At 41.5% G+C, this 16039-nt stretch overlaps 1 protein-coding gene across 2 annotated transcripts in view; it reads right to left on the bottom strand.

Moving 5' to 3' along the window:
- Positions 1-16039, bottom strand: part of gabrb1 (gamma-aminobutyric acid type A receptor subunit beta1) — an 82388-nt gene that overhangs the window by 63397 nt on the left and 2952 nt on the right. The gene's annotated exons all lie outside the window — the stretch shown is intronic.

Here is a 16039-nt window from a genome sequence, read left to right as displayed (position 1 = left end):
TTGTATATTAAAAAAAATTAACGTTTTCTTAAGTGGAGATTGTTAATTTGACTATGGCACATGTATGTATTGAACACGCACAAACCAGCATTTGGGGAATAAATCTTGGCTATATTCTAAATAGAAACAGTTTGAGGCTAATGTGCGACAATCTGTGTAAAGGGGTGAACATAGGCCAGACAGGGATTCCAGGTCTTTTCAAATGATACAGCATAACCAGCCTATTTTTTTCTTTTTCATTTTGTGAAAATAAAGCAGTTTAAATAGTACAGGTAGGTAGAGTTGGGGATTTCCAATTTAACCTCATGTCCAGCAGAGATGTGAATGCTTTTAAGTCCTTATGAGCATGAGAGATAAGGTTATACACCTAACAGGGCAATCAAGGCATTATCCCTCACATGTGCTTTGGACAATATATCAGCCAATGGATTTCAAGTTGGCTGTCTTTTATAGGTGATTTTTCAACAGTCACATATGCATTTTTCATTAACCCATGGAAGGACTTAACAGAGGAAACATGACTTATTTTTTGGTCTGCATTTGTCCTCATAGTTTAGTACCATAAGGTGTGTCAACTTTTTATTAGATTGATGCACTTTTAGTCTTGCAGCTTAATGATTTTATTATGTCAGTGTCTATGTGACCATCACCAGCCTTACCTGGGAGCTGGTTTGTTGATCTATATTTAGTAAAATGGCCTTTGTGAGGCAGGGAGGAAGTGCCACGCCACCATGAATTGAGGGGGAAACAAAGGAGAGGCATCTTTCTCCATGAGGTGATTGAGTGACGCCGCCACCCGCGGAAACCTCATCTATGTGGTGACATCCTCATGACGAGCCAGACCTTTGAAAAACATCTTGTTGAGCACCTTCATGTGCTGTCACAACTTTCTGCGGCTGGGGCCAAATTGGTGTCATACCAAGGTCCAGTACGTGGGTCCAGATGGCACTGAACCTCAATCTAGCAGGGTTCAAGCCGTTCAGAACATCAAGGTGCCCTCCAAAGTTTCAGAATTTTAATGGGGAGAACTCCAAGAGCAGTCCTTCCGACGGGTGAAAGAGGAACACAGCTCTGTTCCCTGTCTAGACTATCCTGATAAAGACAAAGAATTTCATCTCGAGGCCAGCTTTTCCACCCAGTGTCTTAGTGCTGCTCTGACATAAAATTATGACACAGACAGGTCATGGCTTACGCCAGTAGACCCCTCAGCAGTCTAGATGTTAAGTACTCCAACTGTGAAAAGGCAGTTCTGGCTGCGGTCTGGGTGGTGGAACACTTCCGCAGCTACATTGGAGGTCAGACGGTAATCATTGACACCTGCCACCAACCTGTGACCTTCCTAAACATTGAGAGACTGAGCGAGGGATGACTGTCAAATAGCCGCATGGATGATGGCCCTACAAGGTTACAACACTGAGGTCAAGTATGCCCAAAATCACAAGATGGCTATAGGTGGGGGTTTGACATTGTGGCTGTGAGGAAGAACCAAAGTTGTCACCTCTACCTACCACCAGTCCCTCAAACCATAGATAATATGAAGAGAATTTCTGCTAGGACCTTCCGTGGGTGTTCATTCCACCACGCAAATCACAGTGAGTACGAAGTAGGTGACAAGGTTTTCTATCTCCATTTCACCCAACCAACAGGAATTCCTCGGAAGTTCCTTCCCAGCTGGTCAGGCCCCTTCGAGGTGGTAGTAAAACCTTTGCAAGTAGCCTACCGGATCAGGGTCTTGAAACCGAGGTGACCTCCATTATACAAATAGGTCCAGTGATCTAGTCCAGCGAACCAGATTAAACTCTATCAACCATCCACAATCTCAGGGGTAGTAGCAGCCTCTTCACCAATGATGGGATAAGCAGCCTCAAACCCAGAGGGATGAGGGCGCAGATTAATAATGGTATAGAGTATTTGCATGCTCCATGCGCTAGAACATGCGCTTCAACAAGAAGCAGCACAGTCTGGTAGCTCTCAATTTTTACAAAATTTTGCTTTGTTTTTGTTGTATTTTTATTCTTTTTTGTTCATTGCTGATGGTTATTTACTAAAGAGAAGAGCTTCTTTCATTGAAACTGGGCAAATCTGGAGGATACCACCCGATTCCAGCTGAGACAAAGGTGTTTTCATGGTTTCATGGTTTCATGGTTCAAAGGTGAAGCCAGAAAATAAAGATATAAGACCTTTCTGCCATCGATCATCATGGGAAATGTCAACTTTCTGCCCAACAAACGTGATGAGATGGAGATATTGGTGAAGACTCAAAGTATACCGTGACCGCACCCTCATGTGTTTTACTGAAAACTGGTTGAATCAAAACATCTCTGATTCCTGTGTGGAACTACCTGGCTTCACTCTCATATGGATGGACAGAGACACTAAAGCTAGTGGAAAGAAGAAAGGAGGAGGACTGGCTTTATTACTGTCAAGGAGAAGATGTGCTGTCCAGATATTGAATTATTGGTAGTTGGTATGAGACCATATGTGTACCAAGAGAATTCAGCTATATTATAACAATACTTGTGTACATTCCACCCAAAGCAACTGCTGAAGTTCCATCTGAAGTTCTCCATGAAACTGTTAACAGGATACAGACTAAATATCCTGAGGTACTTGTTTTGTTTTTTGTTTTTTATATTTTTTAATTTTATTTTTATTTTGATAAGCTCCTGACTAGGTGAATTTCCCCTTGGGGATTAATAAAGTTATATCTATATATCCTATCCATCTATCTCTGTCTATCTCTAACTCACCCATTGGCATGCAACACCTTAACCACACCAACCCATTCCCCATAGCAAATAAAGCCTGTCTGCTTTGGGATTAACTCACATTGGATCCTTGGCATCCTTCTCCACCTGCAAGCCTCCCTGTCAGGGTCCCTGTTTTTCCTTTGTTTGGCTTCTCCTCGTTGTCTCACTTCCCTTTTGGGGGTGTAGATCTTTTGTGTTGTCTTTTAGTTTCCCTCATCCCCATTGGAGGTTGGCCTCAAGCGAGGCAGAGTCGGAGTGTCTTCTCAGCAGTCCACACACCTGTCACTTATCAGCCATTTGCACACCTGCCAGCAATCTTCAAGCCTCCCCTCACAGTATTTAGGACCGGTCTTGCACGCCACTCCTTGGCAGATTGTCAGTTTACCCATGCGGTATATACACCTGTGGCTTATGTGGAAGAAAGTTTTCTGCCTTTTGCTTTTGCTCACCTGCCTCTCTGCACACAGAATCCCAGTCTCTAGCTACCTGGCTCTCAGCAAACTCCACACCGTCCCAGCTCTCCAGCGAGTCTCCCCTGCTCTACCTCCCCTTGGACTCTCTGAACCCCTGCTCTATACTCCGGTTTGGACTCCCTCACACCCCCCTTTTCCTGGCTTCCTTGCACTGGATTTACTTCTACCTGATCTCTCTGTCCACAATAAATCCTGTCTTTTTGTTACCTCCAACCTGACCCTTTGTTCTCTATCATGGGTCCAGATCTTAATCATTATGACACTCCCAAACAATCAATGTGTTTGAAATAGGGCCACCAAAGGGCATAGCCCTCCAAAACGCTCCAGGACTCCTGATCACTCACTGCAGCCTCTACACCCAGAGGTCTAAGTATGTCTAGACCTGTTACGGCCCTGGCCGTATTGTGCCTGTTGTTTTTTTATTGTTCCTGTGTTGTCCTTCTGTTTGGTTCCCAAGTCATCGTCAGAATGAGTCCTCTTCTTGTTTGTAGCAGCTACGCTGATCCTGCCTTCCTCCTGACAGCAAGTGGTGTCACTGTCCTATTGGTCCCTGCTGCTGCATCTAGGGATTTTAAACCGAGGAATTCCAGTCACCAGTGAAAACAGTGGTGTGTATTTTCTTTGGCGATTTACATTCAGAGAACTTTGTCCCCAGAGCTTGTGTATAAGCTGTGTTAATGATTAGTGTTGTAGTGTTGGTGGTGGACTTTTAATCTGTATTGGTTAGTAGTTTATAGTTGATTACTGGACATATCTAGCACTTTTTTTTTTGTTGACTATAACTACTAGTCCTTTTACCTGTACATCAGGCCTCTGTTTGTTAGGAATAAACCTGTAGTTATTCTGAACCTGATTTTTGCACTGTTTTGATTTGGTTTGATTTTGATTTGGAGACAAAGGGTTTTTGTTTTTTTTTTTGCATTCTTATGTTGCGTCCCTGCTCCCCTAGACTAGGGCCCTGGAACGTTTACCGTAAAAACATTTGTCTTCCCCCATGAATGACAGAGGGAAGACTGAGTGGAGTTCAGACACACGATACAGTTGAACGTATCGTAAGGTCGAGGAGGGGGGGTGGCTGCAATATTTCAGTCAAGCCTATTAATCAACTTTCAGTATACATGCTGATGTAGAAACCGACAGCCTTAGTTCTGGGGTTTTTTTCCCTACTAGACTCAATTGGCTTTTCCCAGCATGTGAATGAACCCACTCACTCCTACAATCATATCCTTGATCTTGTTCTAACATGTGGCATTGAAATTGACAAGCTAACAATTCTTCCCCAAAACTCTCTCCTGACTGACCATTACCTTATTACATTTGAGTTTACTTTAATGGGCTCCACAGAAATGAGGAATAAATTCAGCTGTAGAAGATGTTTATCTGAAGCTGCTGTGGCTAAATTTAAAGAGAATATTTGGTCATCATTCCCAACAATGCCATATCTAAATTCAAATGAGGATTTCTCGCATACGCAGGTTGATGACCTTGTGACTAGCACTATGGCCACACTGCGTTCAAATGTCGACAATGCCGCCCCTCTCAATAAGAAAGTATTCAATCTGAGGAGGCTGGCTGCCTGGTATAATTCCCAAATCCGTGCCTTAAAGCAGACATTAAGGAAATTAGAAATAAATTTGCGTTCCAGTAAGTCAGAAGAGTCTCACTGAGCCTGGAAAGATAGCCTAAAAACATATAAAAAAGCTTCCAGCAGCACTAGAAGAAAATATTACTCAGCACTCATAGAAGAAAACAAGAACAACCCCAGGTTTCTCTTCAGCACTGTAGCCAGGCTGACAGAAAGCCATAGCTCAGTTGAACCAGTGATCCCCTTGGCTCTAAGCAGTGATGATTTTATTCACTTTTTTACAGATAAAATTCTCACGATCAGAGAAAGAATTTATCAGCTCTTGCTTATATTAAATAAAAATCTCCTACTGAATACAGCAACTCCTGAATCAGCTGCAACGCCTCTTTTACATCTGGAATAATTCTCACAGATAGACATCAGTTTGTTCATGTAAACAACAGCTCCTCCTCATGTACTGTAGTCAGTCATGGAGTCCCACAGGGTTCGGTACTTGGACCAATCCTCTTTACGCTTTATCTGCTTCCTCTAGGCAACATTATCAGGAAACACAGCATCAACTTCCACTGCTACGCAAACGATACTCAGCTGTACCTATCAATGAAGCCAAAGTGATGAAATCACTCAGATAGTCAGATTGCAGGCATGTCTTGAAGACATAAAGGTCTGGATGACTGGAAATTTTTTACTTCTCAACTCTGACAAAACAGAAGTGATTGTACTCGGCCCTAAGCACCTCAGAAAAATACGAATCATCTCATCAGTCTGGACAGCATCACTTTGGCTTCCAGCTCCACTGTAAGAAACCTTGGAGTAATTTTTGACCAGGACATGTCCTTTGTCCCTCACATAAAACAAGTTAGTCGGGCAGCTTTCTTCCACCTGAGAAACATTAGGAAAATCAGAAACATCTTTTCTCAGGATGATGCAGAAAAACTAGTCCATGCATTCATTACTATGTGGATCTCCAAACAAATCTCAAAAAGGCCTTCAGTTGATTCCGAATGCTGCTGCACGAATATTAACAGGAACTAGGAAAAGAGATCATATCTCTCCTGTGTTAGCTGCTCTTCATTGGCTGCCAGTAAAATATAGAGTAAAATTCAAAATCCTTCTTTTAACATATAAAGCTCTTAATGGCCAAGCTCCATCATATCTCAGAGAGCTCATAGTTCCTTACTGTCCTAGCAGGCCACTCCGCTCTCTAGATGGAGGTTTACTTGTGGTTCATAGAGTCTCTAACAGTGAATCTGCAGGCAGATCTTTCAGTTATCCAGCTCCTCTTCTATGGAACCAACTTCGAATATCGGTCTGGGGGGGGCAGAGTCTTTAGCAATTTTCAAGACCAGGATTAAAACTTTCCTGTATGACAGAGCCTATAAGTTAAAGTCCTCTACTCTTTAGCTATACTGCGATAGGCCTAGGCTACTGGCGGAAGGACTGAGCTTTTCTCTCTCTCCCCCCCCCGAGCCTGGTTCTGCTCGTGGTTTCTGCCTCTTAAAGGAAGTTTTTCCTTGCCACTGTCGCCAAGTGCTTGCTCATCGGGGGATCTGTTAGGTCTCCTTAAAAAAAATTTGGTCTAGACCTGCTCTATATGTAAAGTGCCTTGATGTAACTTTATGATTTGGTGCTATACAAATAAATCTTATTTTTCTTTTTTTTTTAAGTGTTCATGTAGATTAATGTTTTTTAAACACTGAAACAAGTAGCCTCCAAAGCCCCTAGCCAATCTAGTTACTCACCGACAGCCACGGAAATATACCCGAGACAACTGTTCCTGCCTGCACACCACACAAAAATAACTAAAAAAAAAAAAACAAACCAACAAGCCCAAGGACCATGTTACTATGCCTGTCAAGGGAAACTCCACAAAAACCACACTCAACACACTTGACGAACCTGCACCCACTGCTGACTCTAAAATTCTAACTGAAACAGCAACCAAACCAAAGAACAAAATTAACTTTCCTATCCAAAATGCATCTCCCAAACACAGGGTACACGCTGGACCATAATTTAATATAGTCATCGCCGAAGCCAACCTTATGCACAAACAAAAGCCTAAATCCATTATATATAACATATATAACAAACTCAAACTAACCAAATTTAAGTGATAAGCCCCCACTTGAATTGGGCAGCATGGCCATGACAAAGTGGGAGACACACACAAAAGGAAAGTCAATTAAAGGTTTTATTTTACTGAGTCATCATCATAAATAAGAGTGTAAAAAAGTGTAATGTTGAAAGGTGTCGGAAACTAAGGCCAAACTAAACCCAAAACCAAACGCTGCCTCAGGCCAGGAGAAGAGAAAGATCAGTGAGCAGCCAGAGCTTTTGTTGGCTCAGCTCAGGTGCTGCCACTTCCCTGATGACCCTTGGCTACACCCACTACCACCTGCAAGAAGGAAGACAACAAGGAAGGCAGGGCAGAGAGGGTTGTCACAATACTGTGCTGAGAGACACAGCAAACCTTCTTGCCACAGCTCACATTGATGTGCCATCCTGGATGAGCTGCACTACCTTCTAATTTCTGTGGGTTGTAGATGCCACCTTACGCTATCGCTATGGGTGAGCGCACTGACAAAATGCAAGAGTGACCAAAACATCAGCCAGAAAGAATGAGAAGACTACCTGCAGAACCACTCCTTTATAAGGGTTGTCTTGCTAATTGCCTCTCATTCCCACTTGTCTGTTCAACAGCAGGTGAAATTGATTCACAATCAGTGTTGCTTCCTAACTGGACAGGTTGATTTCACAGAAGTGTGATTTACTTGGAGTTACATTGTGTTTGTTAGGGTTAGGGTGAGGTGTTTTAGGTGTTTCCTTTATTTTTTGAGTGTATTTGGGGTTTATACATTAATATATTCTAATTGTTAATTCCATGCTATGCTATGTGAACATTTTGGAACTTCATGGCTTTCTGAGTAAATTTGTCTTAAAATGTGATCTGATATTCATCTAAGTTAAGGATATTGACAAATATCATTTCCTGTGTTGGAGCAGGAACCATCAATTCAAACATTGAATGAAATTAAAAGCACCCACACTAAATTCTTCAGATCAGTCATTTATTTTGCGCTTCATGCACAGACCCTTATCATGGAAAACACACAAAGCAATACATATGATGCTGCTATCAAGTTAAAGTTGATCGATCTGGCGAAAAGGCGAAACCTTTCTGTGCAACATAATTTCTCTTTAAATTTAGTGGGTGCGGCTTATATTCAGGTGCGCTCTCTTGTCCAGAAATTACAGTAACTATGCTCAAGTCTTTCATAGTGTTTGAACTACTCAATACTGTTAACATGTGTGATGCTATAAATCCCCCTTCAGGATAGTAGAGTGGACTATGTGAACAGTGTGGCAGCACGGCAACATAGTGTTTAGCACTGTTGCTCCACAATAAGAAGGTCACGGGTTCAGTTCCTGGCCTGGGGCCTTTCTCTGCAGGGTTTTCATGTTCTCCATGTGTCTGCGTGGGTTTCCTCCTCCAGGTACTCAGGTTTCCTCCCACCGTCCAAAGACATCCATGTCTAGGTTAACTGTTGACTCAAAATTTTCCGTAGGTCTGAATGCGAGAATGAGTGGTTGTTCGTCTCTGTTTGTCTTTGTGTGTTTGCTTTGTGATGGACTGGTGACCTGTCTAGGGTGTACCCCGCCCTCGCCCAGAACATTGGCTGGGATTGGCTCCAGCAACCCCTGCGACCTGGAAAAGCAGTAGAAGATGGATGGATGAAGGTCTAAAAGGAGCTTGGACAGTCAGGTGAAGATTGACATCAGTGTCATACACTAAAGCAGCTGCTCCGATTGTTCCATATTAATGTGCGTCTGCTGGGGTAAGGGTTTATAATGGGGGCTACATTCCACTATATTTACAGACTGATATAAATTTACTTTGTATGAAACACAAACAACTCTGTGCCTGAATTCAATTTACCAGGAACTTCCACAGTTCAAATATTTTCCTGTGTCCTTGCCATTTAATTGCACAAAAACCTGTTTTTGTTATTTCTGAAGCACAGAGCAGGTCTTGCTTTATGTAGTGCAGCAAATTGACAGAGCTTTTGCATCTGTGATATCTAACCATTACTGGCAATATAATGCCAGTAATGAGGCCACATATTTGGCAGACAAACATACTCACTGCAAATACAGATTAATGAGAGTAATCATCATGTATAAAAAAAGGCAAATGATTAAATTGAGACATTTGATTATTTCCTGAAAAAACCCAAGCACTTGATAGTGCGGGAGCTCTATTGGATCCCTTGGTGTTATTGTTAGGCTTGCGCACTCAACAGTGCAAAAGCCCTATTGCATATATAGGGATTATTAGGACACAAGCATTTGCCAGTGCTGGAGCCTAATTGCATCTCTTGGTGATATTATTATTTTTGTGCCAGATTGACGGCCTTTCGGGGATATAATATACTCCAAAACTCTTGAAAATTTGACAAGTCAGGAATGCGTGAAAATTTCATTGGTTGCAGAAATATATGTCAAAAATAGCTCGACAGCACCACCTTTTGCTTAGCCACTCACTCAGATTGATGTACATGAATGAATATTAGTACACATATGTGGTGAGCTGCACAAAAAAAAAACCCTCAAGGACCTATACCCTCATTCCAAAAGGAAGTTGGTCATTTTGAAATTTTTGGTTGATTTTGGTGATTTCTAGCCCTGTACTTGAATGAACTCCTCCCACAAATTTTATCCAAATTACTTAATTTCTGTTCAGTATCATCTCAAGACCATGAAGACTTAAAGTTATCAAAATCTTTCTAATTACTTATCACTGCTTGGAATGGCGATATGCCGAGTTTTGAGGCTTCACCAGAAAAAAGGAAGTCGTCCAAACAGGTCCAAATTCTCCAAACATGATCACAGTCCCAGACACAGAAGGTCAGCCTAATAACACAAACATCAGATTTAGGTATTATTTAAAGGCTGTGTTTTTGCCATCCTACGCTACAACATGACATGACATAAGATTGGTGGATGCGCCACATATTTGGCACCTGTCACAGGACATCATTATAACTGTCACATAAAATATCCGATCTGCACCAACTTTTGCACATATATTCTAATTCCCACCCTGAACAAGTCTATATGTCATCACTGAATAGCATGCAGAGTGCCACCAACTGGACACAGGATATCAGCCTAATACACAAAACATAATCCGATTTTCAATATATGTACAGGGTGTGTTGTCCACATCCCATACTACAACATGACATGACATCAGATTGGTCGAAGTCCTCTCAAGCCAGAGTGGACACTTAGCAAGGGTTAGGGTTTGCAAAATACATTGCTCAATCTGCCCCAGATTTTGCACACTTGTTCAGACTCCCACTCGAAGCAAGTCTATGTGTCAATACTGAGTCACACACAGAGCACCCCCTGCTGGACCAGGAGGTCAGCCTCACCATGCAAACATCATCCGATTTGTATGACATGTTCACCACATTGTACATTTCTTCATGACATAATGCTGATAGGTTCTGTCCAGCACCACATAGTGGACACTCACAATATGTTCCATGCACGCCACTTACAACAAAACCTTGTAAGTTCTCAGGCGTCTGCTTTAGGGGCGAGTGCTGAGTGGAGTTCATCACTGCTTGTATCTTTAATTAATTTTACTACTCTTTTTAGTGCATAAACAGTTTACAAATGCTGTGAAGAGTAATACAAAAAATTCCTGAAATATTCAGTGTATATATCAACACTGACTGATATCAAATAAAGTGCCTTTGAAGTTTTTGACGTAGTTTGAGCAGTTCCAGAAATTGCGGAAAACAGATTATAGCGAACAACATGCAGTCAGTCAGCAGTCAGTCAGTGAGACAGAACTGAACCAACATTACCGACAAGGACCTTGTAGCGTCCTGTGTTTGGGATGTATTATCTATATATATGTATATATATATTAGGGAAAGCTGAAAGAAAATAAAATTATTTATATTGGTTATGAAGGTTCATTCCAATATAAAAAACAAGTTTGTACCAAAATTCGGATGATATTAAATGAAAGCTCAACATATGAAATACAATTTACTGCCCCAGTCCCCCATCAGTTATTGGTTGCACTTTGAACAGTCTATCATGGCTCAGCTGTTCCCTCTTAAACATATTCATCATTATTTGTAAAGTGGAGGACAGAGAAGATTATCCCAAATCTGTTCATCAAATAAAGGCTTCCTCTCTAATATTAGCCTTCCTTCTAATAAAAGCCCAGGACCCTCTGCAGTTGATTAAATTGTAATGATTAGAGACATTCAGTACTCAAACTTCATTCAATATATTCAGACATTCATTCCATACATTCCATAAACTTAATAATATATATTAATTGACCTGCTATAGCTGTTATAGCTATATGTTTTTGTTTACTTTTTTTTGTATCTATATCTATTTGTAGATGTATTTGTATATGGGGACTCTCTGGGAATTCTTTCATTCACTTATTGAAGTGATTAATCTCATAGAAAACCAATTAAAAATAACTCTTCATTATATCTGACAGTGAATACTGTCTTGAAATCAGTTCTTTCACTTACAGACCAGAGGTACATGTATTTGCTGGGAATGCTGGAGTAGCAAATAGCAAAAATTCACCTTGATGGAGGGTGCCACAGCCAGTCAGTCTCAGTGCTGAGATAGGGAGCAGCAAAACCTCATGTTACATTGCTGTAACTCTACTTCATCAGCTGCTGTCACATTTTCTCAAACCCTTCTGCAAAGTCAGTGATTGTGCGGGGATTGAGTTGAACTCCTTGAACATAAATATGTTTATACTGCACACTTTCCACCAGTTTTAGCTCTTATTTTGCACTTAAGTTTTTTTTATTTTATTTTTATTTTCGCTATGTTCTAAAATAGATACATATTTCTACATATTTCTAGTAATATTTCTGTCTATTTCTATTCCAGAGCACCTAATATAACAAAAGAACTATGTTTTTATGACTTGATTAATCCCTAATAAAGTATTCTGATTATGATTCAGCTTCTGACCACTTCTGACAGCTTAACCGATGACAAAGACTAGTACTGACACCTCCTTGTACTGATCACCAAGTATAGCTGACCCATACAACCAGAAAACAATCTGTCTACTGGCTGCAGCCTTTGTTCCATTGTCAAATGAGAAGAGACACTCTTATTTCTGTCAGATGGAAGTGGGTGGAGTTGCCTCAGGGTCGTGGATTTTTTTTTTATGCACTAAGATATGCTGGTTCTGGAAGTGATCTGATCCCATATTCATAATTCTAGAGAGATATACCTGAGAGGGGTCCTGAAAAAAGGGTAGTAGACTGATAGACTCTAGACTGAAGTTACAGTTGTTTGTACACAAAAAAAGCAGAGGAGAACGGACAGCACATTGAGGTGTTCTAATTCCGATACTTCCAAAGTCCCCACCTTCATGTGCTGCTGCTTCTCAGAAAAGATGTCACTTGGTCTTTTTGAATCATTGGACTCCGTCATGTCAGAAGCCAGGTGGTAGTGGTGATGTGGTTTGGGGATGTATTCTTGACTTACTTTGTGCCTTAATATCAGTCCAGGGCTAAACATGTCATAATGACCCATAGTTACAACATATTTGTTACTTCAGTTCACACCATGGAATTTTTTTTTAATTTCATGATTTCCTGCCCCCTGGTGCTGAAGTCTGTGTTTCTGCTCAAATGTAAAATTGTCTCTTTTTCTACTGTTCTAGTTGTACTGTTTTAGTTTCCTCCTACATACAATGCACTGCTGAATTTAGTTAGACAGTGGTAACTCGAGCATAGAAAGAGACTAAAGGAAACACCAATAGGTAGTTTAAATGCCCTGTTCACACTCACATAACTCATGATCACCCTACAGGGAGAAAGATCAGCTCTACTCTGTTACATCATTAATCAATGTAAAACATTGAAATACTCATCTATTCTGTTGTTTTCCATTTAGTTCATTCATTCAATTAAGCATTAAAAGCATAACAAGGGAATCAGAAGCTGGAATAAAGAAAACACTATCTCTCTTATTTTCTACCACTTATCTGTAAGATCACAGGGGGTGATGGAGCCAATCCCAGCAAATATTCTGGGCAAGGGCAGGGTACACTCTGGACAGGTTGCCAGTCCATCACAGGGCCAATATACAAATACATAAAGGTACTAACAACCAGTCACACTCAGGCCTTCGGGTAATTTAGAGTAACAAATCAACCTAGACGTACATCTTTGAAACCCACAACCTTCTTTCAGTGAGGCACCAGCACATGCTACAATGTTGCCCCTAAGTTTGAATAGCACTGCTCAAAAAAATAAAGTTAACAACTAAACAGCACAAATCAACCTGTCCATTTAGGAAGCAACACTGATTGTGAATCAATATCACCTGTCGTTGTGCAAATGGAACAGACAACAGGTGGAAATAGGAGGCAATTAGCAAGACAATCCCTATAAAGGATTGGTTCTGCAGGTGGTGTTCTCATCCTTTCTGGCTGATATTTTGGTCATTTTTTCAGGCTTTGTCTACAACCCACAGAAGTTAGAAGATAGTGCAGTTCATCCAGGATGGCACATCAATGTGAGCTGTGGCAAGAAGGTTTGCTGTGTCTCTCAGCACAGTGTCCTGAACATGAAAGCGATACCAGAAGACAGGCCAGTACACAAGTCGACGTGGAGGGGGCCGCAGGAGGGCAACAACCCAGCAGCAGGAACGCTACCTCCTCCTTTGTGCAAGGAGGAACAGGAGGAACACCGCCAGATCCCTGCAAAATGACCTCTAGCGGGCCACTAATATGCATGTTTCTGCTCAAACTGTTAGAAACAGACTCCATGAGGGTTGCATGAGGGTCTGACGTCCACAAGTGGGGCTTGTGCTGACAGCCCAACACGTGCAGGCAATTGGCTTTTGCCAGAGAACACCAAGATTGGCAGATTTGCATTTGGTGCCCTGGGCTTTTCACGGGTGAGAGCGGGTTCCCACTGAGCAAATGTGACAGAAGTGACACAGTCTGGAAACACCATGGAGAAGATTCTGCTGCCTGCAACATCCTCTAGCATGACTGGTTTGGCTGTTGGTCAGTAATGGTGTGGGGAGGCATTTCTTTGGAGGGCCGCACAGCCCTCCATGTGCTAGCCAGAGGTACCCTGACTGCCATTAGGTACCGTGATGAGATCCTTAGACCCATTGCGAGACCATATGCTGGTGCAGTGGGCCCTGGGTTCCTTCTGGTGCATGACAATGCTAGGCCTTATGTGGCTGAAGTGTGTCAGCAGTTTCTGCATGATGAAGGCATTGACTGGCCTGCCCATTCCCCAGACCTGAATCCAGTCGAGCACATCTGGGACATCGTGTCTCGTTCCATCCGCCAATGCGAAGTTGCACCACAGACTGTCCAGGAGTTGACTGATGCTTCAATCCAGGTCTGGGAGGAGATCCTCAGGAGAACATCCACCACCTCATCAGGCACATGCCTAGGCATTGTAGGGAGGCCATACAGGCATGTGAAGGCCACACGCAAAACTGAGCCTCATTTTAACTTGTCTTGAGGAAATTCCAGTGAAGTTGGATCAGCCTGTATTATGATTTTCTGCTTTTATTTTGAGTATGATTCCAAATCCATACCTCCATGGGATAATAATTTTGATTTACATAGATAATTTTTGTGTTATTTTGTTTTCAACACATTCCACTATGTAATGAATGAAGGTTTTCAACTGGAATATGTCATTCATTGAGATCTTGGATGTGTTATATTAGTGTTCCCTTTATTTTATTTTTTTTTAAGCAGTGTACATCGAGAAATAAGCCTTATCAAACCACCTCCGTCTCCTCTCTTGACACTGTGAGTCTGTAGTTACATTTTTTAAGAATGAAATTATTAACATGGAGAAACATATATACCTAAACCCAAGTCCTGTTCTCACTACAAATCCAAGCATGCCACATCCACCACACCTCAACTTAGTCCTCCAGTTCCAGGAAGATTAGAGATATGACAAATTATTTAGAAATGAAGAACAACTAACCACAATCCTCAATCTACACACATCATCTATGCATACTCAGCAAGTGTGAAAGTAGATACAATGGATATATCCCCTCAAGGAAAAATATCTCATTGCAGGTCCTGCTCTTCTTCAAGACTATAACAACTCACCATCTTATTAGATAATGAGGTGATTTTACTGTTACCACTGCAAATAATGCCAGTTTGTCTTTGACATGAGTGTTTGAAGTCAGTTTACCTGTGACTATTGCAGCTAACATTATAGCTAATGTTATTTTACCTGTGACTACTGCAGCGAAAGTCAATTTACCTTTGATTTTCTCTTAATGCTAACTGATGAATAAAATAACCTCTGAATACTTTAGCGTAATTAGTTCTGTGCCGGTTGTGTCTAATACAACATGGCTGAACATGGTAAAGAGTTGCCTGAAACCAGTTTGTGATTTCCTGAAACTGGAGAGGGACCAAGAATTGGCAGAAACAACTTCAGCTGATCAGGTTGAAGATGCTACCACAAAAGGTACTAGTTAACAGTGTGAATTTACACAAGGGAAACTGATGACTTAGACTAAAACAACATATGAAGAAACTAGTCAATGTTGACAGCTCATTCTTTCGGAGAAACCAAAATGAATCAGTCTGGATGAGATGTGGTACAGCAGGTGTGATTTGGACCTGGTGAGGAGATGGCCATATCTCCCATCCTCACCCCCAAACTTGACCCAACTCTTAAGTATTTTAACATGGAGATGAGTAAGACAACTTCCTCCACCAAATGGCAGCTTTGTGTTAGTCTAGTCTTGTCTTTGACATTAAGTCTGTCCCTCAACTATTAAAATGAACTTCAGCTGGTTCTTCACAAGACATTTTCAATTTATTTTAAATAGACAAACTATTTAGGCTTTCACCAAAAACAAAAAGACATGTAATTTTTGTGAAGAGGAGTGGTTTTAATTGTGCAGGACTCAAGGCTGAGAGTCACAGACAGAAGACACAGATCAAAGACATGCACCATCACTGACAAAGAGTCCTGGATGCAGCCCGAGGCTATGCAGCTGCAACACCAGCCTTAGCAGCGTGTCAGCAGCTGCAGAGCTACACCCTGGCTCCACTCTGACTTTGACACATTCATTTTATCTGCACATGCTCTTGCCTCACACAGCTGCTTCTTCTGCGATTGTGCATTTCCCTAGGCACTGTGGCAATGTTGTAT

The sequence above is a fragment of the Echeneis naucrates genome, chromosome 22 (genome assembly GCF_900963305.1).
Source record: "Echeneis naucrates chromosome 22, fEcheNa1.1, whole genome shotgun sequence".
In the NCBI taxonomy this organism is placed as follows: Eukaryota; Metazoa; Chordata; class Actinopteri; order Carangiformes; family Echeneidae; genus Echeneis; species Echeneis naucrates.
The sequence above is the reverse complement of the archived record's forward strand: the minus strand, read 5'-3'. Positions and strand labels throughout refer to the sequence as shown.